Source organism: Drosophila serrata, unplaced genomic scaffold (genome assembly GCF_035046125.1).
Source record: "Drosophila serrata isolate PLE 108 unplaced genomic scaffold, ASM3504612v1 contig_34, whole genome shotgun sequence".
Classification (NCBI taxonomy): Eukaryota; Metazoa; Arthropoda; class Insecta; order Diptera; family Drosophilidae; genus Drosophila; species Drosophila serrata.
In genome coordinates this window covers 691,695-713,891 of record NW_028256932.1, presented here as the reverse complement: position 1 = coordinate 713,891, position 22,197 = coordinate 691,695, and the positions used below count along the sequence as shown (strand labels likewise).

The 22,197-nt window shown below is 42.3% G+C and overlaps 2 pseudogenes; both read right to left on the bottom strand.

The window, feature by feature from the left end:
* Positions 1–382: 382 nt before the first annotated feature.
* On the bottom strand, positions 383–3,564 carry LOC147645017 (uncharacterized; annotated as a pseudogene).
* Positions 3,565–5,645: 2,081 nt separating this feature from the next.
* LOC147645016 (uncharacterized) lies at positions 5,646–8,830 on the bottom strand (annotated as a pseudogene).
* Positions 8,831–22,197: the final 13,367 nt, after the last annotated feature.

The window sequence follows — 22,197 nt, the reverse complement described above, 5'->3', positions numbered from 1 at the left end:
TGGTGCTGACAGGCCCTCTGACTCCTGCCACTCCCCGCAGTGTGAGTGCCTTCTCTACACGAGTGGCTTGCGGCCACGACAAGTCAGCTCCTCGCGAAATTCTGGGAGGTGGGGGAAGGCCCGACACGTATCGTCCCGGAAGCCGATGAGGCTTGCGAGCGCAATTTTGTCCAGACTACCCTGACGGATGAGTGCGTCATACCCAGCACGATGCCTCCGCGTCCACACACCGCCATCTCACAAGAACGCACATGTACTCGAGGTATCTTGTTCTACCGTTGCCGAGTCTGCAGGGCTATCCATCCACTACGAAAATGCCGTCGTTTTCTGCGCTTGAGTGCTGAGAAGCTGCTATGGCCAGGACCATCACACACTGCTTCACCTATCCGAGCGACCACTGGCTCATCGCCAGCTGCGGCAGAATGCGCCGTCGCCCCTTCTCGGTAATCTGCAGCTGCTCCTCGGACGGTCTCCGCCACTCCACGGTCGACCCCCTCGCATCCGCACTCCAATCCGGGAGCTAAGCAAAACGGTACGGGCCCACTTTCGCGACATCACTCTGACCGGTTGGGTTGGGTCGTGTCTGGAACCTGCCATCAGCCATAGCTGCAACGACCCTGTTGCAACCCGAGCGATTGCAAGGACGGCAGGATTTTTAAGTGAGTGGCCCACTCTGCCTCCTCTGCTCAGGAGCGAGCTTTCTGTCCCCGGCTTGCTCTCGCACTCCAACTATTGCCGACCTCCCGCTCTCGCTTTACAGATGCAAAGCGACCGGCAGCTCGGTTCTAAGTTAAGTTTTTAGTCTCTTGTAAGTAGCGAATAAAAGCTGACGCTGAACTATACATATAATTTTACCGCCAGCGACGTGGGAAATATTTGGCCTCCGATAAGGACTCTTTACGGGCAGGATCGCCCCCAACAGCAGTAACAACCCAACCAGATGGTAGTTTTGCTTTCATGATCTGATCTGTTGAAAACTGAAAAAGTTATAATTTTTAATTGTATTAATTTCTCGATCATTCCTATGGCAGCTGTATGATATAGTAGTCCGATTTTCATAAAATTTTACATAAAATTGTAAAGCTAAATAAATTAATCAAATTTGATTAAATTCTGTTAAAAACTGAAAATGTTATATGGTATATGTGTTTAAGGGAAAGGCAACGAATTTGACACCCTTAAGCTATAATTATAACTCACGAATAAGTTATTATATGCTGTGTATATTTTCGTTTTCACTTCTCAGGTCGGAGCTGCAACTACCGATCGAATGCCTGACTTTAACATATATAAAAACGCTTACAATGTAGCTTAGCTTAAGCTAAGGCGACAGAAGAAGGAGAGAGAAATAGATAGGGAAAGAGAAAAGCTAAGAGCGCAGCAGGTGCAGCCATACACCCATGCGCGCACAATTAGGCGCTAGCAGTCTGCTCCGAACATACTCCCCCCGTTGGAAGAGGTACTGTTCCAACTATGTCGGCGTCGTGGCGCAGAAAGGCTTGATACGCATTTGCGGCCTCCAATTGGCCAATAGCACTTCCGGAATGTGGTCAGTAATGCTTGTGATCCTGCATGCGAATATCTCCTGTCGTTAGAGAGCTGTTATATTGCTCTTGTAGCCAAGAATGCAGCTGGCTTTCCTACAGCAGCAGGTGTGTCATCATCAGAATGATGAGAAGGATCGTTGGCGACGGCAACTAAGACAGACTGAGGAGTAGACGCACTCGGCAGCCCTCCAGACACGATCCAACCAAGGAAGAAAGACCCAATGAAGAACGTAGCCATTATTTAAAAAAAAAAAGGGCAGCACCAATTATGAGATCTATTCGATCTGATCGATTGAAGTGAGGATCAGCGAGCGATATATTTTCCGGAATTTTCCATGATACTGCGTTTATATCGAAATGGGGCTGATACTCAGTGGTATTATCAGTCACAACCCCGGAGAATGAGGCACGATAGCTTGCATCCCGGGATTGCGCTAGAATGTCGACTGCCTTATCAGAATTCAAAGAGGATTCACCGATCCCAGAGACTAGCGTATTCGACTTTCGATAATTCAAATTTAGTTGTTTTCGCTGGGCGAAAAGTTATGAAGTTTAGCTGAGACGTCGAGTCTAAGATTGCTCGGCAAGGCATAAATTCTCCAGCCTTGTTTCTCAAATATATAATAGCGGTTGGAAGCAACACCTAATCAACGGGCAGAATATTTGTGGGTCTTGGCGGAGGAATTGATGAATGGTGATCAGGTTGGGATGATGAATGCGATGATGAATGTGATGATGCATGTGATGATGCAAATGCTGATGAAAATGATGTTGATGGCTGAGAGTTGAGAAGTGGATCGGATGATAGAGATGAGACGGTGGATGGTACTGATGGGTCCTGATTGAAATGCAACAATGAGTGGTGCTTCAATTGACAATATTTGCAGTGCGTTGACTTGCATTGCTGCAAACTATGCCCCTTGCGCAAACAGTTGAGGCACAGGAGCAACTTCTTTACTTGTCTAAATGGAACATGCGGACTCAAATTTAAAAATCGAGAGCATTTTGGCAAATAATGATCCCTCGCCTCACAAAACCTACATAGCGGAAGATTTGGGCTACCAGCTGAAGCAATAAGGCTATACCTATGCAGGGCTTTTCCCACCTGCCGGCTTGGTGTTTGCGTTACCAAGGCTTGATCCGAATTTTCCATAATCCTACACCTCCTTTGCAAGAACGACTCCATAGAATCCGACGTAGCTAAGTTGTTGATGGACAAATCCATTTTTCCCCGAGACCTCTGATCGAGCTTTCGTGCGACGATGTGAATCAGCAATCCGTCCAAGATTTGTTGCGTAGTGGCCAGGGTACGGATTGCTCGCAGATGCGAATTCATGCAATCGCTTAACTCCCGAAGGCCCTTGGCTGATCCCTTCTCGACACCTTTTAACCCAAATATTGCCTGTACGTGTGCCTGAAAATGTAGTAAATCCAAAGCCCATCTATAATTGGCATTCGAGGGCTCAAGCGAACGTATGGTCTCTAGAGCCACGCCGCCTAACCTTGACCTTAGATATTGTAATTTTTCAATATCACTAAGGTTTTTGTCATTTCCTATGACCGTGGTGAACGTTGCAATAAAATCCGGCTATTCAGAATAGGATCCATGGAACCGAGCTATCTCCAAAATTGGCAACCGAGGCTTCCTAGATCTTAAAGAAAGATCCGGATGATTAATAATGTCTATGGATGTTGAATTTGCAGCGGTTGCAGCCGGCAATTGTGATTTGCGAAGCGCCGCTAAACCTAGATTTATCTTCGCCTTCACATCCATGAACGCTGTGGAGAATTCGATCCGATGGTCGCTTACTATCTCCGAAAAGACCAATTTTTCCAGCGAAGTCTGTGCGTTATCAAAGGCCAGGTTTGATGAATTAATCTACTCCAGTCGCGCCAGTAAATCAGTTTCATCAAACTGATCTACAGTCTCCGGATTTTTATAATAATTCATCGAGCTCAATTGCCGCAAAAGGGATTGTGCCTTGGCTCGGTAGAAGTCCACGTCACTTGGCGGCTCATTTTGATGCAGAACCGTTATTATTTTTATACCCTTGCAGGGTATTATAATTTCAGTCAGAAGTTTGCAACGCAGTGAAGGAGGCACCTCCGACTATATAAAGTATATATATTTTTGATCAGGATCAACAGCCGAGTCGATCTAGCCATGTCTGTCTGTCCGTCTGTCCGTTTCTACGCAAACTAGTCTCTCAGTTTTGCGTAGAAACGGATAGATGGACAGACGGACAGACGGACAGAAGGACAGATGGACAGACGGACATGGCTTGATCGACTCGGCTGTTGATCCTGATCCAAAATATATATACTTTATATAGTCGGAGTCGCCTCCATCACTGCGTTGACTTCTGACTGAAATTATAATACACTGCAAGGGTATAATAAGGAGCTATTTGATTAGAAGACTAGAGATATCCTACTTAAAATAGATCAAGTTTTATTAAAAAATTAACCTCGCAATAAAGTGCCTTCAGCTAACACAATTCGCAAGTTAGTGATCAAATTTAACGAAAGTGTGTATTTGGCAAAATCCACACCCAAATGTAATAATTGATGCCGTTCGAATTGTTTTCAAGACCATCAGAACACCTCGTACAGTGGCCGTTCTTAGAAGTTTGACCGAATTTGACCACTTCTATTTTTTTTTATGTGAGTGCTTGATAAATAAGGTTATTACCAACAACTCTAAATTTCTCGCACAACTTAAGACTAACATAGGCAACGAAGTCTCTGGTATTAGCCCGCAAACACTAAAAAAAGTTATGAAAAATTGCGAAAAATTTGAGGATTTGTACCTAGCTGCCACGATCAGATATTGTTCTCAAAAATTTACCAAACCATGATCCTAAACAAAAAAATCGGGTTTTCTTACTTAAAACAATAAATAAAACTTCAGTTACCACAAGATGGCGCGCTCTTTATGATTATACACACATACATTCAATGTTTGTATACATATGTATATGGATGTGGACAAGAAGCAGACGCAGATTCCATTCCTATGGTCAAAAGCAATCCTCTAAAAGTGACGGCACCATCTTGTGCTTATTTCTAATTTTCTTGCATTTTCGTCGTTTTGTCTCACTTTTCATCAACATTTTTAGAGGTCCCTTATTATTTATTGTATTTAATTGTATCATAGTTATTTATCAAAATTAAAGGTTATAGGCCCAGACAAAATTGCAATAAATAAATAATAATGCTTTGATCGTTAAAATATAAAAGTGGATAAAAGTAAACCATTGCACTGCAGTAATAAAAGAAGCTGAAAATGGTCACAAACTTTAAGCCATACACTTCTGAAGGTCTTTCGCATGAAAATGTTCAATATATTGACCATTTTCTTCTTATTCGTCGCAATGGTTACCGTACTTTCGTACTATTTTTGCTTTTCAAAACTTCCGTATATATACGTGTTCTCCCAGCTCCAAACCTAGTCCGAATATGGACCCTTTTATTTCCCTTAGTTCCCCTCACAATCTGCAGCATTTCATAATCCGAAAATCTTCAACCATTAGACTTTCTAACTTTCTTAAAAAATCATACACTTTTTCATGTGAAATTATATTGTTACCAAAGAGTGCAATGTATGGTAAGCATCCAATTCCTAAATGATAAGCAGAGCGAAGTGCTGTTGAAATATGACTTATTTTTCTGCCCATAATCGTTGAGTTGCCCCTAGATATGATCTTAAGCATGATATTATTGACCTATATTACTGACTCCTGCCACTCCCCGCAGTGTGAGTGCCTTCTCTACACGAGTGGCTTGCGGCCACGACAAGTCAGCTCCTCGCGAAATTCTGGGAGGTGGGGGAAGGCCCGACACGTATCGTCCCGGAAGCCGATGAGGCTTGCGAGCGCAATTTTGTCCAGACTACCCTGACGGATGAGTGCGTCATACCCAGCACGATGCCTCCGCGTCCACACACCGCCATCTCACAAGAACGCACATGTACTCGAGGTATCTTGTTCTACCGTTGCCGAGTCTGCAGGGCTATCCATCCACTACGAAAATGCCGTCGTTTTCTGCGCTTGAGTGCTGAGAAGCTGCTATGGCCAGGACCATCACACACTGCTTCACCTATCCGAGCGACCACTGGCTCATCGCCAGCTGCGGCAGAATGCGCCGTCGCCCCTTCTCGGTAATCTGCAGCTGCTCCTCGGACGGTCTCCGCCACTCCACGGTCGACCCCCTCGCATCCGCACTCCAATCCGGGAGCTAAGCAAAACGGTACGGGCCCACTTTCGCGACATCACTCTGACCGGTTGGGTTGGGTCGTGTCTGGAACCTGCCATCAGCCATAGCTGCAACGACCCTGTTGCAACCCGAGCGATTGCAAGGACGGCAGGATTTTTAAGTGAGTGGCCCACTCTGCCTCCTCTGCTCAGGAGCGAGCTTTCTGTCCCCGGCTTGCTCTCGCACTCCAACTATTGCCGACCTCCCGCTCTCGCTTTACAGATGCAAAGCGACCGGCAGCTCGGTTCTAAGTTAAGTTTTTAGTCTCTTGTAAGTAGCGAATAAAAGCTGACGCTGAACTATACATATAATTTTACCGCCAGCGACGTGGGAAATATTTGGCCTCCGATAAGGACTCTTTACGGGCAGGATCGCCCCCAACAGCAGTAACAACCCAACCAGATGGTAGTTTTGCTTTCATGATCTGATCTGTTGAAAACTGAAAAAGTTATAATTTTTAATTGTATTAATTTCTCGATCATTCCTATGGCAGCTGTATGATATAGTAGTCCGATTTTCATAAAATTTTACATAAAATTGTAAAGCTAAATAAATTAATCAAATTTGATTAAATTCTGTTAAAAACTGAAAATGTTATATGGTATATGTGTTTAAGGGAAAGGCAACGAATTTGACACCCTTAAGCTATAATTATAACTCACGAATAAGTTATTATATGCTGTGTATATTTTCGTTTTCACTTCTCAGGTCGGAGCTGCAACTACCGATCGAATGCCTGACTTTAACATATATAAAAACGCTTACAATGTAGCTTAGCTTAAGCTAAGGCGACAGAAGAAGGAGAGAGAAATAGATAGGGAAAGAGAAAAGCTAAGAGCGCAGCAGGTGCAGCCATACACCCATGCGCGCACAATTAGGCGCTAGCAGTCTGCTCCGAACATACTCCCCCCGTTGGAAGAGGTACTGTTCCAACTATGTCGGCGTCGTGGCGCAGAAAGGCTTGATACGCATTTGCGGCCTCCAATTGGCCAATAGCACTTCCGGAATGTGGTCAGTAATGCTTGTGATCCTGCATGCGAATATCTCCTGTCGTTAGAGAGCTGTTATATTGCTCTTGTAGCCAAGAATGCAGCTGGCTTTCCTACAGCAGCAGGTGTGTCATCATCAGAATGATGAGAAGGATCGTTGGCGACGGCAACTAAGACAGACTGAGGAGTAGACGCACTCGGCAGCCCTCCAGACACGATCCAACCAAGGAAGAAAGACCCAATGAAGAACGTAGCCATTATTTAAAAAAAAAAAGGGCAGCACCAATTATGAGATCTATTCGATCTGATCGATTGAAGTGAGGATCAGCGAGCGATATATTTTCCGGAATTTTCCATGATACTGCGTTTATATCGAAATGGGGCTGATACTCAGTGGTATTATCAGTCACAACCCCGGAGAATGAGGCACGATAGCTTGCATCCCGGGATTGCGCTAGAATGTCGACTGCCTTATCAGAATTCAAAGAGGATTCACCGATCCCAGAGACTAGCGTATTCGACTTTCGATAATTCAAATTTAGTTGTTTTCGCTGGGCGAAAAGTTATGAAGTTTAGCTGAGACGTCGAGTCTAAGATTGCTCGGCAAGGCATAAATTCTCCAGCCTTGTTTCTCAAATATATAATAGCGGTTGGAAGCAACACCTAATCAACGGGCAGAATATTTGTGGGTCTTGGCGGAGGAATTGATGAATGGTGATCAGGTTGGGATGATGAATGCGATGATGAATGTGATGATGCATGTGATGATGCAAATGCTGATGAAAATGATGTTGATGGCTGAGAGTTGAGAAGTGGATCGGATGATAGAGATGAGACGGTGGATGGTACTGATGGGTCCTGATTGAAATGCAACAATGAGTGGTGCTTCAATTGACAATATTTGCAGTGCGTTGACTTGCATTGCTGCAAACTATGCCCCTTGCGCAAACAGTTGAGGCACAGGAGCAACTTCTTTACTTGTCTAAATGGAACATGCGGACTCAAATTTAAAAATCGAGAGCATTTTGGCAAATAATGATCCCTCGCCTCACAAAACCTACATAGCGGAAGATTTGGGCTACCAGCTGAAGCAATAAGGCTATACCTATGCAGGGCTTTTCCCACCTGCCGGCTTGGTGTTTGCGTTACCAAGGCTTGATCCGAATTTTCCATAATCCTACACCTCCTTTGCAAGAACGACTCCATAGAATCCGACGTAGCTAAGTTGTTGATGGACAAATCCATTTTTCCCCGAGACCTCTGATCGAGCTTTCGTGCGACGATGTGAATCAGCAATCCGTCCAAGATTTGTTGCGTAGTGGCCAGGGTACGGATTGCTCGCAGATGCGAATTCATGCAATCGCTTAACTCCCGAAGGCCCTTGGCTGATCCCTTCTCGACACCTTTTAACCCAAATATTGCCTGTACGTGTGCCTGAAAATGTAGTATTAAATCCAAAGCCCATCTATAATTGGCATTCGAGGGCTCAAGCGAACGTATGGTCTCTAGAGCCACGCCGCCTAACCTTGACCTTAGATATTGTAATTTTTCAATATCACTAAGGTTTTTGTCATTTCCTATGACCGTGGTGAACGTTGCAATAAAATCCGGCTATTCAGAATAGGATCCATGGAACCGAGCTATCTCCAAAATTGGCAACCGAGGCTTCCTAGATCTTAAAGAAAGATCCGGATGATTAATAATGTCTATGGATGTTGAATTTGCAGCGGTTGCAGCCGGCAATTGTGATTTGCGAAGCGCCGCTAAACCTAGATTTATCTTCGCCTTCACATCCATGAACGCTGTGGAGAATTCGATCCGATGGTCGCTTACTATCTCCGAAAAGACCAATTTTTCCAGCGAAGTCTGTGCGTTATCAAAGGCCAGGTTTGATGAATTAATCTACTCCAGTCGCGCCAGTAAATCAGTTTCATCAAACTGATCTACAGTCTCCGGATTTTTATAATAATTCATCGAGCTCAATTGCCGCAAAAGGGATTGTGCCTTGGCTCGGTAGAAGTCCACGTCACTTGGCGGCTCATTTTGATGCAGAACCGTTATTATTTTTATACCCTTGCAGGGTATTATAATTTCAGTCAGAAGTTTGCAACGCAGTGAAGGAGGCACCTCCGACTATATAAAGTATATATATTTTTGATCAGGATCAACAGCCGAGTCGATCTAGCCATGTCTGTCTGTCCGTCTGTCCGTTTCTACGCAAACTAGTCTCTCAGTTTTGCGTAGAAACGGATAGATGGACAGACGGACAGACGGACAGAAGGACAGATGGACAGACGGACATGGCTTGATCGACTCGGCTGTTGATCCTGATCCAAAATATATATACTTTATATAGTCGGAGTCGCCTCCATCACTGCGTTGACTTCTGACTGAAATTATAATACACTGCAAGGGTATAATAAGGAGCTATTTGATTAGAAGACTAGAGATATCCTACTTAAAATAGATCAAGTTTTATTAAAAAATTAACCTCGCAATAAAGTGCCTTCAGCTAACACAATTCGCAAGTTAGTGATCAAATTTAACGAAAGTGTGTATTTGGCAAAATCCACACCCAAATGTAATAATTGATGCCGTTCGAATTGTTTTCAAGACCATCAGAACACCTCGTACAGTGGCCGTTCTTAGAAGTTTGACCGAATTTGACCACTTCTATTTTTTTTTATGTGAGTGCTTGATAAATAAGGTTATTACCAACAACTCTAAATTTCTCGCACAACTTAAGACTAACATAGGCAACGAAGTCTCTGGTATTAGCCCGCAAACACTAAAAAAAGTTATGAAAAATTGCGAAAAATTTGAGGATTTGTACCTAGCTGCCACGATCAGATATTGTTCTCAAAAATTTACCAAACCATGATCCTAAACAAAAAAATCGGGTTTTCTTACTTAAAACAATAAATAAAACTTCAGTTACCACAAGATGGCGCGCTCTTTATGATTATACACACATACATTCAATGTTTGTATACATATGTATATGGATGTGGACAAGAAGCAGACGCAGATTCCATTCCTATGGTCAAAAGCAATCCTCTAAAAGTGACGGCACCATCTTGTGCTTATTTCTAATTTTCTTGCATTTTCGTCGTTTTGTCTCACTTTTCATCAACATTTTTAGAGGTCCCTTATTATTTATTGTATTTAATTGTATCATAGTTATTTATCAAAATTAAAGGTTATAGGCCCAGACAAAATTGCAATAAATAAATAATAATGCTTTGATCGTTAAAATATAAAAGTGGATAAAAGTAAACCATTGCACTGCAGTAATAAAAGAAGCTGAAAATGGTCACAAACTTTAAGCCATACACTTCTGAAGGTCTTTCGCATGAAAATGTTCAATATATTGACCATTTTCTTCTTATTCGTCGCAATGGTTACCGTACTTTCGTACTATTTTTGCTTTTCAAAACTTCCGTATATATACGTGTTCTCCCAGCTCCAAACCTAGTCCGAATATGGACCCTTTTATTTCCCTTAGTTCCCCTCACAATCTGCAGCATTTCATAATCCGAAAATCTTCAACCATTAGACTTTCTAACTTTCTTAAAAAATCATACACTTTTTCATGTGAAATTATATTGTTACCAAAGAGTGCAATGTATGGTAAGCATCCAATTCCTAAATGATAAGCAGAGCGAAGTGCTGTTGAAATATGACTTATTTTTCTGCCCATAATCGTTGAGTTGCCCCTAGATATGATCTTAAGCATGATATTATTGACCTATTAAGGAGTTTAGATGCATTTGATTGTGGATTGCTGCTGTGGAATAGCTGTCAGTAAATGCTTAACTGACTAATGAAGACTTAAATTGACTCCCATAGTCTGTCACTATACATTCAGGGACGCCAAAAATATAAAAGGTACTACTTTAAAAAACTCTATCAGCTATCGAGCAGCTGTAAATTTGCGTAAAGGCTTAAGGAAAGATGTTCTAATACAATGAAATTTTCAATAATTTTCAATTTGTTAAATATTTCATTAAAAATATTTTTAACCGACTAACCAAGATTTTGGCGATCGATAAACGACAAAGTACTTGCTCAAATCAACTCTATCTCTTGCATTCTCTTGCTTAGCCTAGCTTACACGACGGTTGGCGAAGGCGTGGTGAACTAAACTAACTTAACTAAATCCAGCTAACACCAGCCGCGTTGAACGCCTCCACGGCTTCAACATACTGGAAGCGCTGCCAGCTTGTAGATCGGCCTTCGGAAGACCGCTCCGTCGTTCCGTCTGTGCAGCGGGAGTGCCCGTACCGCCGTTGATTTCTGTTCTATCGCCTGGGGGGTCGCAAATATTGACCCCTCAAAGTCCCGTTCACATAAATATATCTTCCCAGGGTGTTAGGCCCGGAATACCGGCCGACAATGGCACGGCGGATAACCAATCTGCCTTGCCAAAAGCCCTTATAGCTGTTCCACCAACGAGACATATTTTTGTCTCGCGGCTCTCCCCTGACCAAACATCGGAAGATGTTCTCGCCTTTATACAAGGCAAAACCAGAGCCGAAAAAATTAAGATAAAGGTGGAAAAATTCAAATTTTCTTACGCAAGGGACATTTCATCTTTCAAAATAAATGTCCCTAACGAGCTCTTTAATACTATTTGCTCTCCCAACTTCTGGCCAGAGTACATAGTTGTTAAGGAGTTCGAGGCGAAGAAAAAGAAAAAGCGGCCTGTAGGAATAACTCTACCCAGGCCTGATCATACCACTGCGCCTTCTACGTCTTCCAATCCCGATCCAAAAAACTAACCCACTCCCTAGGTATTTCCTATCAGAATGCAAGAGGCTTACGTAGTAAGCTTCCTAACTTGTATTCTGATAGCCTTTCGTTTGTATCTCAGGTTATTGTGCTCACAGAAACCTGGTTAAAGCCGGAGATTCTGAGCTCCGAAGTTTTTCCAGCTGTGTTCACGGTATATCGGCTAGATCGCCCTGTCAGACGCGGGGGTGGAGTTCTAATAGCGGTGGACTCCTCACTCACGTCAGAATTATTAACCTTCGAGGAATGTAACGATGTTGAATTCCTCTGTGTGAAGCTATCTATCAAAGGTAGCTCCATTTTTATTACCTGTTCCTACATACCTCCACTGTCGGAACTTCCTATTTATTGGAATCACCTTTCCGCTATTCAGATGGTTTCCAGTAGACTTTTGGATAGAGACCAGTTGGTAGTTCTAGGAGATTTTAATATCCCTGGTGCTATTTGGTGCTCAAATAATTCCACCAATACTCTCCATACACCTACACAACATGACTTTATCGCTGGCTTGTTTGACATTTCGCTGTCTCAAGTCAACCATGTTCGAAATTCCTTACAGCGCTTGCTCGATCTTTGCTTCGTCTCTGATCCTGCGAGAGTCAGTTTAGCAAGGGTGGCGCCTCTGACGCAGCCCGAAGATCCTTATCATCCAACTTTCGATGTGACTCTTGATATTGGGTGTGACGTACAGAATATTTCTGATCGTCCAGCCAATAAAGTCCTATGTTTTCGCAAAACGGACTTTGAACGGCTGAATAATTTTATAAACGATTTCAATTGGTCCGATCTATACATGTGCACTGACATGGCAGTTGCCGTGGATATTTTTTACAGCGCCATGAATTCATTTTTTACTGAATGTGTTCCGTTACATTATCCGCCAAGCTCGAATAAACCGCCGTGGTTTACTAAAGAGTTGAGCCGACTTAAAAATAAAAAATCTAGACTGTATGCTAAATTCAAAATCACCGGTTCTCAATCTGCCCTTTCATTTTATTTATCAGCTCGGTCAAACTTTACCGTGCTGAACGCGCAGTGTTATAAAAACTATTTAACTCGTTGTAGGGCCCAGTTCTCACAGGACCCAAAACAGTTTTATAATTTCGTTAACACTAAACGTAAACCTAAAACAAATCCTTCCTCGCTTTCATTTGAAAATACTACCGCAAATAATGATCAGGCAATAGCCGATCTATTTTCGCAGTTTTTTCAAACAACCTATTCTAGCTCTTCGTATCTACACCAGACCTATTCCTACGACATACCCAAATCAAACTTAATTTTCTGTCCCAGCCTAAACGAAAGCTCTCTCCTTTTAGATCTTCATCGTGTCAAGCCAGTTTATTCGCCAGGTCCCGACGGAATTCCTGGCTGTGTGCTCAGGTATTGCGCCGACGCCCTGTGCTATCCCCTTCTGAAATTGTTTACCTTGTCCTTAGAAACCTCCCACTTTCCCATTATTTGGAAGGAATCGTTTATTATTCCTCTCCACAAAAAAGGTAGCAAATTGGATGCCAGCAATTATAGAGGAATCTCTAAGTTGTCGGCCATCCCAAAATTATTTGAAAATATTATCACCCCTCATTTACAGCACCTTTGTAGATCGGTTATTTCTCCATGTCAACATGGTTTTATTAAGCGAAGATCAACAACAACAAATCTTTTGGAGCTCTCTTCCTATATTATAAAGGGCTTCCATAATAATTGTCAGACAGATGTAATCTATACTGATTTCAGTAAAGCTTTTGACTCTGTTAACCATTCTCTCCTCGTTAGAAAACTCGATTCAATGGGTTTTCCAAGTGATCTTCTTAATTGGATCTCAAGTTATTTGAATGGCAGGACGCAAAAGGTCCTCTTTAAGAATAATTTATCCAATGTTCTAAGGGTTACATCTGGCGTCCCGCAAGGAAGCCATTTGGGACCCTTATTGTTTACATTATTTATAAATGACCTGCCCAAAGTCTTGACTAACTCCAGAGTACTTATGTACGCGGATGACGTCAAGCTTTGCGTGCAATACAATGACGTTGCCTGCCAGTCGGATTTACAAACAGATCTTAATAATTTTCAAACTTGGTGCCGTGTAAACTTATTAAACTTAAATGACTCGAAATGCAAGCTAATGACATTCTCACGTGTCGTTCCTAAGCTTGCTACTTACACGCTGAACTGCTGCTCTTTGGAAAGAATTAATTCTGTTGACGATTTGGGCGTCCGCTTGGACCCAAAACTTGACTTTATTGATCATATTTCGTCTATGGTGAATAGAGCCAGGGGTGTGCTTGGATTTATTAAACGGTGGTCGAAGGAATTCAATGACCCCTATGTTACTAAATCCTTATATACTTCCTTAGTTCGTCCTATCCTAGAATATGGATGCTGCGTTTGGAGCCCTCAGTACGGCGTCCATAGTAAACGCATTGAGTCGGTTCAAAAGAACTTTTTACTTTTCGCTCTACGCGGTTTAAATTGGGATGCAAACCAAATAAGGATGACGACCCTGACCATGCCGTCCTCCCCTGCGTGCGTCGCGACGATCCGCCCCAGTAGCCACTGTTGAGGCGGCAGGTTGTCCTCTGCCACGATGACGCGCTGTTCCTTCTTGACGTTGTCCTACTGGTGGTGGCACTTTCCTCGGATCTGGAGGCCCAGGTCATACTCCCGGGACCATCGCAGCCAAAAAATTTGCCTGACTGACGAGACAAGCTGCCATCGCCGCAAGTAGCTAAGACCCGTCTGATCCGGGATCCGGAGTGCTGGTGATGCGACCAGGAGCCCGCCTATCAGCAGGTGTCCGGGAGTGAGCGCATCTCCGTCGCTTGAGTTCTGGCTGAGAGCTCCGAAGGGTTGCTAGTTCGTTACTGCCTCTACTCCGACGAGGACTGACCCTAGCTCTTCGGCGTTGAGGAGCGCTCCTACCGCTCGTAGTACTAAGCTCTTGGCTGTTTTTACACCTGGCTCCCATAGTCCGCCCATGAGTGGAGCCCGAAGGGTGTGTATGGATCCGCTTCTTGATGCGAATTGCGTCCGCTTGCTCCTCGAGCCTCTCGCGAAGAGCCTGGAAGTGGCGACTCGGTCCGACGATGAACTTTTTGGGAACATCCTGAAAAGCCAATAAAAAGCAGTCAGTTCTTAAGGGCCTTCCTCGAATATTCATTATCGTATAAACAGGGCCACAAAAATCAACGCCACATATTGCAAATGGGAGGAGAGCACGGAGTCTATTTGCAGGAAGATTTCCCATTATTTAAGTCATGAATCGGGGCTTGCACTTAAAGCTGCGCACACACGACCGAACTGTCTGACTGCAGAGTTTCTGAGCGTTTATGGTTCAAAAACGCTGTCATAGGATGCTCACAAGTGCTCGAGGACCGACAGGAAAATTTGTATGGCGCAGATGCCGGACATAGCTCTGCACAAATTGGGAGCGTTTTGTCATTAGCAAGGGAAACTTGGCATCGTATTATATAGGACCGTTAGCTAGTCGCCCCCAACTCGCGACAATTAAAATTGCACTAAGTGCCTATGTCTTTATGGATTAAGGGGTTCAGCCATTTTGAATTTTTCCAATTTCTATGCGATACTCGTGCTTCTGAATTATTTCGACAATTTTATTGATCGCTTCATTATATTCAGTCAGTCAGTCTTTGCATTTTCTTATAGAGCGGAACATATTAGCGAACACTTTATACAGTTTGAGGTCTGACGAGAATTCCTCGATGACGTCTAGCAAATCGGAAGTTTGCTCCGCAGCGGTCAGTCCGACCGCAGTCTTCCTTTCCTTCTGAAGCAAGACTTCCTCATCCAGCTCGAAATGCGCATTTTTTGAGCAGTTCTCCTCTTCGATCTTCAGAAACGGTGGTCCGGTGAACCCAATCGACTGCCCAATTTCGGCGACGTCACAACCTCGAGGAACTATATCTGCTGAGATCTGCTTTGTAGGAACATGCCGCCATGTAGCTTCTCCTGACCATTCTTGAATCTCCGGAGCCCTGTTCGAAATGAATGTCGACAAAGAAAATGGATGAGATCGGATCCAATGGAGAGTAACTTCCGAATTCGATCAGTACACTATTCGTTGGATAGGAACTTTTATTAAGGACTTTATTGCATGGCAGAGAGTTGCGAGAAGGTACATAACTCAAGCCTTGGAAGCGTTTTGCTCTTGAGCGGCGCTACTTTCGACTTTGAAGTCAAGAACGACAATTTTTAACCTACAGCAGATTTGGTACATATGTAGACGCAAGCTCCATGAGCTCTCATGGACGCGTCGGCAAAGGCATGTAACTGCACCGGTAATATCCGTATGCACAAATCGAGGAATAGCTATCTCGCCTAATTGAGACAGGGTGTTTTTCAGCATAATCTGTTTCCATATGCAGCGAAATCGACTCATCCCAGTCTAACTTATTAAGCCAAAGTTCCTGCAATAGGATATATCCATTTATTACAATTAGACTTAATAAGCCGAGGGGATCAAACAGCTTGGATGTCACTAATAAAATATTCCGTTTTGTCATTCCGAAACCCATTGCAGAACCGTCAAAGAAAGCATCTTCTTGACTTAACTGTGTTCTCAGATGCAGTGACTTCAGGTGAGTTTGAAAACCACTTTGCCAATTTAAAACCTGCCTTTTGAAGAACCTAAGACACTTTAGACTTGATTGTGTGAAGCTTCTCTACGCAGCACTAGTTGGGATATAATCGACGAAAAAATCGGAACCAATTACGTCGGCAGCTCTAGGGAATAAAAGTTTTGCAGATTCACTCAATCTTTTTAAACACAGAATAGCCAGAAAAGAGACTGGTCCAGTATCAGAAGTAACGGTGCTGAGCTTGTATAATCTCAACGATTTCGAGGTGTCTCTTCTCCACACTATGAGTTGTTACTGCCTATCCGCTTCATGATATATTTTTTAACATCGGCAGTCAGGGTGTACCTGTGCAGTCGGAAGCGGCGTAGAGTGGAGTACAACTCTTCTTGTACTATCGGTCTCACCGTCAAATTGTCATTTAAGGCCACCTGAGACGATGTTTTGCACGATGCATCGAAAACAACGCTCAACTTTGTTGACGTACTCTGACGCCTCAACACATATAGATGGGAAAAGACATAATGTGGAGTGGAAAGACTTCTTTTTGTTTGTAGGCGGAATATGACCAAAGGCGAGATATTCTACCATGAATTCCAAGTAAATTGTCTTCATGTCAGGATTCCGAGACAATCTTCTCTCAAGCGGCAAAATCCGCCGTTTTGCAGATTTAAACGGCAGCCTTACTTCAAACCGACCTTGTGGCAATACCTTAGTAGTCTTTCTATAATAATCTTTACACAACTTGAGCTCAGGCGACAGTATTTTCTTTGGAGTTGACATTTCCTTCAGTGGCCAAAATTTATGTAACATACTGTCGATCGACATTAAGGATTCTTCACTACAACTGAAACAATTCACATCTTGTTTAGGGGCTGAAGATTTATATCTCTCCGAGACAACCCAACCAAGAAAGGTATTTTAAAGAGTTGGATAGTCAGGACCTTGTCTAATTTGACCAACAGCTAGCAATTCGAAAAATTATTCGGCACCGATTAGCATATACATTTTTATGTGACTTGTGAAAATAGAGGTCTGCTATTGGTAGGTTCTTTGCGATCTTTCAATCGGTGACGTTCACCGATTGCATGGGATGATAGCCGGAGATCGATTTCAAGATCCAGTAATAAAACGAGAACAACCATTTATTCGCGACTTCACCACGGTGAGTATCATTTCCTTGACTAGAAAATTGGACTCGCCAATATCAAGTAAGTTTAAAAAAACTTTATAAATTACTAGCTGTACCCTGCCACGTTTCTCTGTGGCATATTGTGGTTGCACGCATTAGAATTAAGTCAAACAAAAAAGAATAATTTTCAAATTCATTTAATTCTGTAATACTTGTGGGTATGCAATATTCTTCGTTTCTCCATTCTCCGCGTAAATATAAAGACTATCTGTTTTTCCGATACGGGAACACGCAACATATAATTATCCGTGTGAAAAACAATCTGCATCCAAATCTAGACCACACAACTCCATAGATTGACCTTGAGCTTTATTAATGGTCATTGCGAACGCCAAACGAATGGGAAACTGCAATCTCTTGAACTGAAACGGTGTATCAGTAGGGATCAGAGTAATCCTAGGAATGAGGACATCTTCACCTTTGAAAGGACCAGATATGATCGTTGCTTCTACTACGTTGTTCATCAATTTTTAGACTGCGAGTCGCGTACCGTTGCAGAGTTTCGGCCGATTTATATTTCGGAGCATGAAAATCGGCACACCTATTTTTAATTTAACTTCAGCGCTGAATGAGCAGTCCTCCCACCAGGTAACAATGTCGCAGCGATTCCAGATGAAGCAAGAGCTAAAGCAATGTCCTTGTTAGCTCGAACCGTAGCCAACGTTTGTTGTATTACGGTCATTCATCCCAGCATCCCGCAAATAGATATATTCCTCGGACCGAAGTTTCGTCTGATTCAATCAGAGGAAAAGCAAACGTTCTGTTTTAATTTTTGCATACATATCGACAATCAACAACTGACGACATTTCAATATATGATTGTCATCGGTCCTCTGAACCATTAATCGGTATGAGTAAAAGTTCATCGCGCTACACTTTTTATTCGTTTCTACACCATTGACTGGATCTACCATCCTCACATTGAAATGGTATCCATCGGCACCATCCCAGAAGATGAGTGGATACTGCAAAGCATCGTAACAACGGTGAGTTTCTGCGACGTTTACCAATCGATCGTTTCGTCGATGGAGAATAATATCTCGAGGTTGGAACTGATCCCCATCTATGACAATTGCCACTTCGTCTATAGTTGGAGCATTATATCTCCTGATATGTTCTCCAGCAGGCGTTTTGTCTGCATGAATGACAAGTTTATGGGTATCCGAAGGCATCATATCGATTGCTATTTTGAACAAACGCACCAAATTGTTCCTTTCGTGAAAAAGCTTCTGTAGCTGCGAAATAATGGGCCTCTTCAGCGATTTATTGATTCCATAACGTGCATCTACTTCATCTCCATCATCACCAATGAAGTACATTTGAAGAAATTTGTGTTCGCTGTCTGGGAACGGAAGCAGGGAACCGGCTTTATGATAGATTTGTCCTTTGATTTTAAAAGTTGGCATGAATTGCGCATTTATAATTTCCACACCAAATGACGTCATTTGGAAGCTAGAGTTGTATTTCCTAATGTTCGACAGGAAATGCTTCGATTCAGCAGTAGATCCAGCGAATTGAGAGTGCAGAGGCTCTGGTGGTGCTTCAAATTGAGGCAATTTCCCGAAAGCGCAACACAATCCTTTTCATTCGTTTTTGAATTTGAGAGCCTGACAGTATGAGCACACCTGATGCATCCGGCCAATAACGACATTGCGATTCGAGCTATAATCAGCACTTGTATTATATCGGAATGCAAGACGATTGTATTGCAGGTTTTGATCTTCTGCAAGCTTTTAACGCGCTTCAGCTACCCTTGCCCTGTCGCGTTCACTATTTTGAGAGTGAATCAAATCGATTGCTGCAGAACGCGACTGCCTAACTCTCAATCATTTTCTCTCAAGCCTATCTGCTCGTCTTTCTGCTGATTCCGCGTTGTGCATCTGCATTGCTCTTAGCTGCTCAGTCTCTCGGATGGAGGCCCGTTCTTCGTCAGTCATATTCGTAATCTTACGTTCTTTTGCTTCTGTATTGCGAGTACGACGACCCAAACTCGACACTTGGGTGGCATGACTTCGTTTCTTACTGAACCTGAACAAAAAAATAAAATTTTAATCTCCAATTTCTTTCAATATGTTTTGAATGTTTGACAGGAAATGCTTCGATTCAGCTGGCTGCCTTAAGAGGGCGCAGCAGTAAGGGCACGGGGAAACGCGAAAAAAAAACTGATATATTCGCAAACGCAGATAAGCTATCAACATCAAAAGTAGACAATAACCAAGCTGGAACCTCAACGCATGTTGTGTAAAAATTTGGGCTTAAACGGTTCAGAACTTTTCAAGTCTATAAAGGAAGTAGACACGAACAGAGCATTTATATATATATAGATTTTTATTGTATGGATTCCTTGTCATCGAAGTTCTACATATATGCAATGGCATATAAACTTCGGCGTGCCGAAGTTAGCTTACTTTCTTGTTTTTTTAGTAATTTCATTATCTTTGTTTCTAATAAATAATAAATAATACCAAAAAAAAAATATATATATAAATAAGTAAATAAATAAATAAAAAAAGAGTAAAAACAAAAAAAAATTTATTAATTAGAAATTATTATTATTAAAATAACTGTATATTAGTACTTAGAGGGTACGCACTGTAACACTTTGTTGCAGTGTTTACATAATTCAAAGTCCCGGTCATAAACCCTATATGGCCGAAATATGAACCGATCGCTATGGCTTAGCCCGCACACAGAAAGTGCTAGCGTCGGCAGAATTGTAACACAAACATGTGCATATCCCTCGCGCTCCCACTTAAGAGGGCATAGCCTATATACATTAGTATATACATATGTACTTAGCCGTCTTCTGCCGCCGCCTGCGAGCAGCGCAGCAACGAGACTTAGCCTTAAGCCTTCTTAAAAGAATAATGTAAAAATCAGAGACTATTCGATCGTTGGAGCGGCACCATTGCTGCTCCAATAATCATTAAAAACTAAACCAAACTAAACATTGACCTTATATACATCATGGCGACCGTGACATGGTTAACATATTATCTTCTGGAGAAACTACTGTTCACTGCGGCCAAACTGTACCAGCAGACACCCATCGTTGAGGAAGAAATCAAAGCAAAAAAATAAATCTGAGAGTGTAAAGTGTGATGGGACGGGCTGGAGTCAAACATAAAATACAAAAAAGAATAGCGCACTTAAAGTGGCTATTATTTGCAAATCAACCACTTCCGTCATGGGCCACAGCTCTAAAACTACAACGTGAGCTTGATTTTTTTAAAATCTAAAATAAGTAAGCCCAAAACACCGATCACAACTCACTCAGTAATAAGATCCATAAGCAAAGGAAAAATTAATCCTCCATCTCCTAATGAAGTACCGAAAAGAATTTTCAGCTGCCCTGCCGACTGCCCAGGGCCGCTGAACAGCGTGCATTGCAAATATACATGCACAAAGAAAGACGATTAGTGCGAGAGGCAATCCGCCCCTTACACCTCCGTGGGAAAAGTTGCCTGTGCGAAGCCAGCACCGGTACCTCCTGAGCCCATAGGCCCAGGACAGCAGCAGCAGATATAAAGCGTGGGAGGCACGACCGCCACCTGCGCCATCGCGGGAGCGTTAGCGTAACCAAACCGGCGACGACCAGCTGACGTGGTCAGAAGCGGCTCAGACCAAGGAGAAGAAAAGAAAGCGCATATTTTTTTTTACCAATGCACTGCGTTTTTTTTTTTTTTTTGATTGCACTGCGATGCATATTTTTTTATATAATATAATATAATTTGTAAAATTAAGCGGAACCTTTTCTGCCCAATTAGTCGTGTAGTCCGTAAAGGTATACAAAACAATAGGTAGGAAACCTGTTAAAATAGATGAGAAGTAATGCAATAAGCAAATTTTCCATAGAAAATTATAATAATCACAAATTATAATAATCATAATCACACCACCCACGAAAATGACGTTGGATATTAAAACGGTGGATTCCACTGCCAATGTCATAAATAAAAAAAACTCTAATAATATTGACTTATATTGGGTACATATACTTTTAATAGTCATTGTCGTTATAATGTGCTCAAATTTTTTTTATAAAATATATAAGCTGCATAACAGATGTTTAAAAAAGAAATACATGAGCCGGACAAATGACCTGGATAAAATATAAGCGGCAAACAATAATAAAGAGCACAAACAAGATTGATTAAACCACTAAGCAAGAAATACGTAGAGAAGTCAAACAGTACAAAAAAGTAATATCACAAAAACGGCTGAGCTTGGAACCCCAGAGCACCCGAACGAAATGTCTAGAACCCCAGAGTGCCTTCGGCTTTTTCGAGTTCGAAGCATACGTTCGAAACCGAGCACAACACGATTTTACTTTTCAATGGCAGATCGACCGTGGAACGATGACCCGGGGTACGGTTCTTTGCGCTGTGCTCTCGTTTCTGTGTATATGTGTACAAGCGCTCGCACGCTTGTATGCGTGTGCAAATTTCTGCATGCAGAGTCTTTTTTATAGATTTCGGACGGCCACAGCAAGTGCGCCGAAGCGGCGGTTCACTTACTTATGACGTCACAGCAATACCTAGCGGCTAGGGGGACAAATTATTTAAGTTATCTAACTATAATTACTACTTATTTTATTTTAAGTTTTTTTTTTCCGACAATATATTTCCCAAAAGGCATTTTTGACCGACCAGAAATTATTATTTAATTCCATATTGTATTAAAACATTTTTATTTGTTTCAGTATATTTGCAAATTTATAAAATTATAATAATTAAAAACAAATTGTATAATTAATTCATTAATTTCAAACTAGAAAATATTAGATTTATGGTAAATTTATGACATTATTTTTCAACTATGAACAGAAC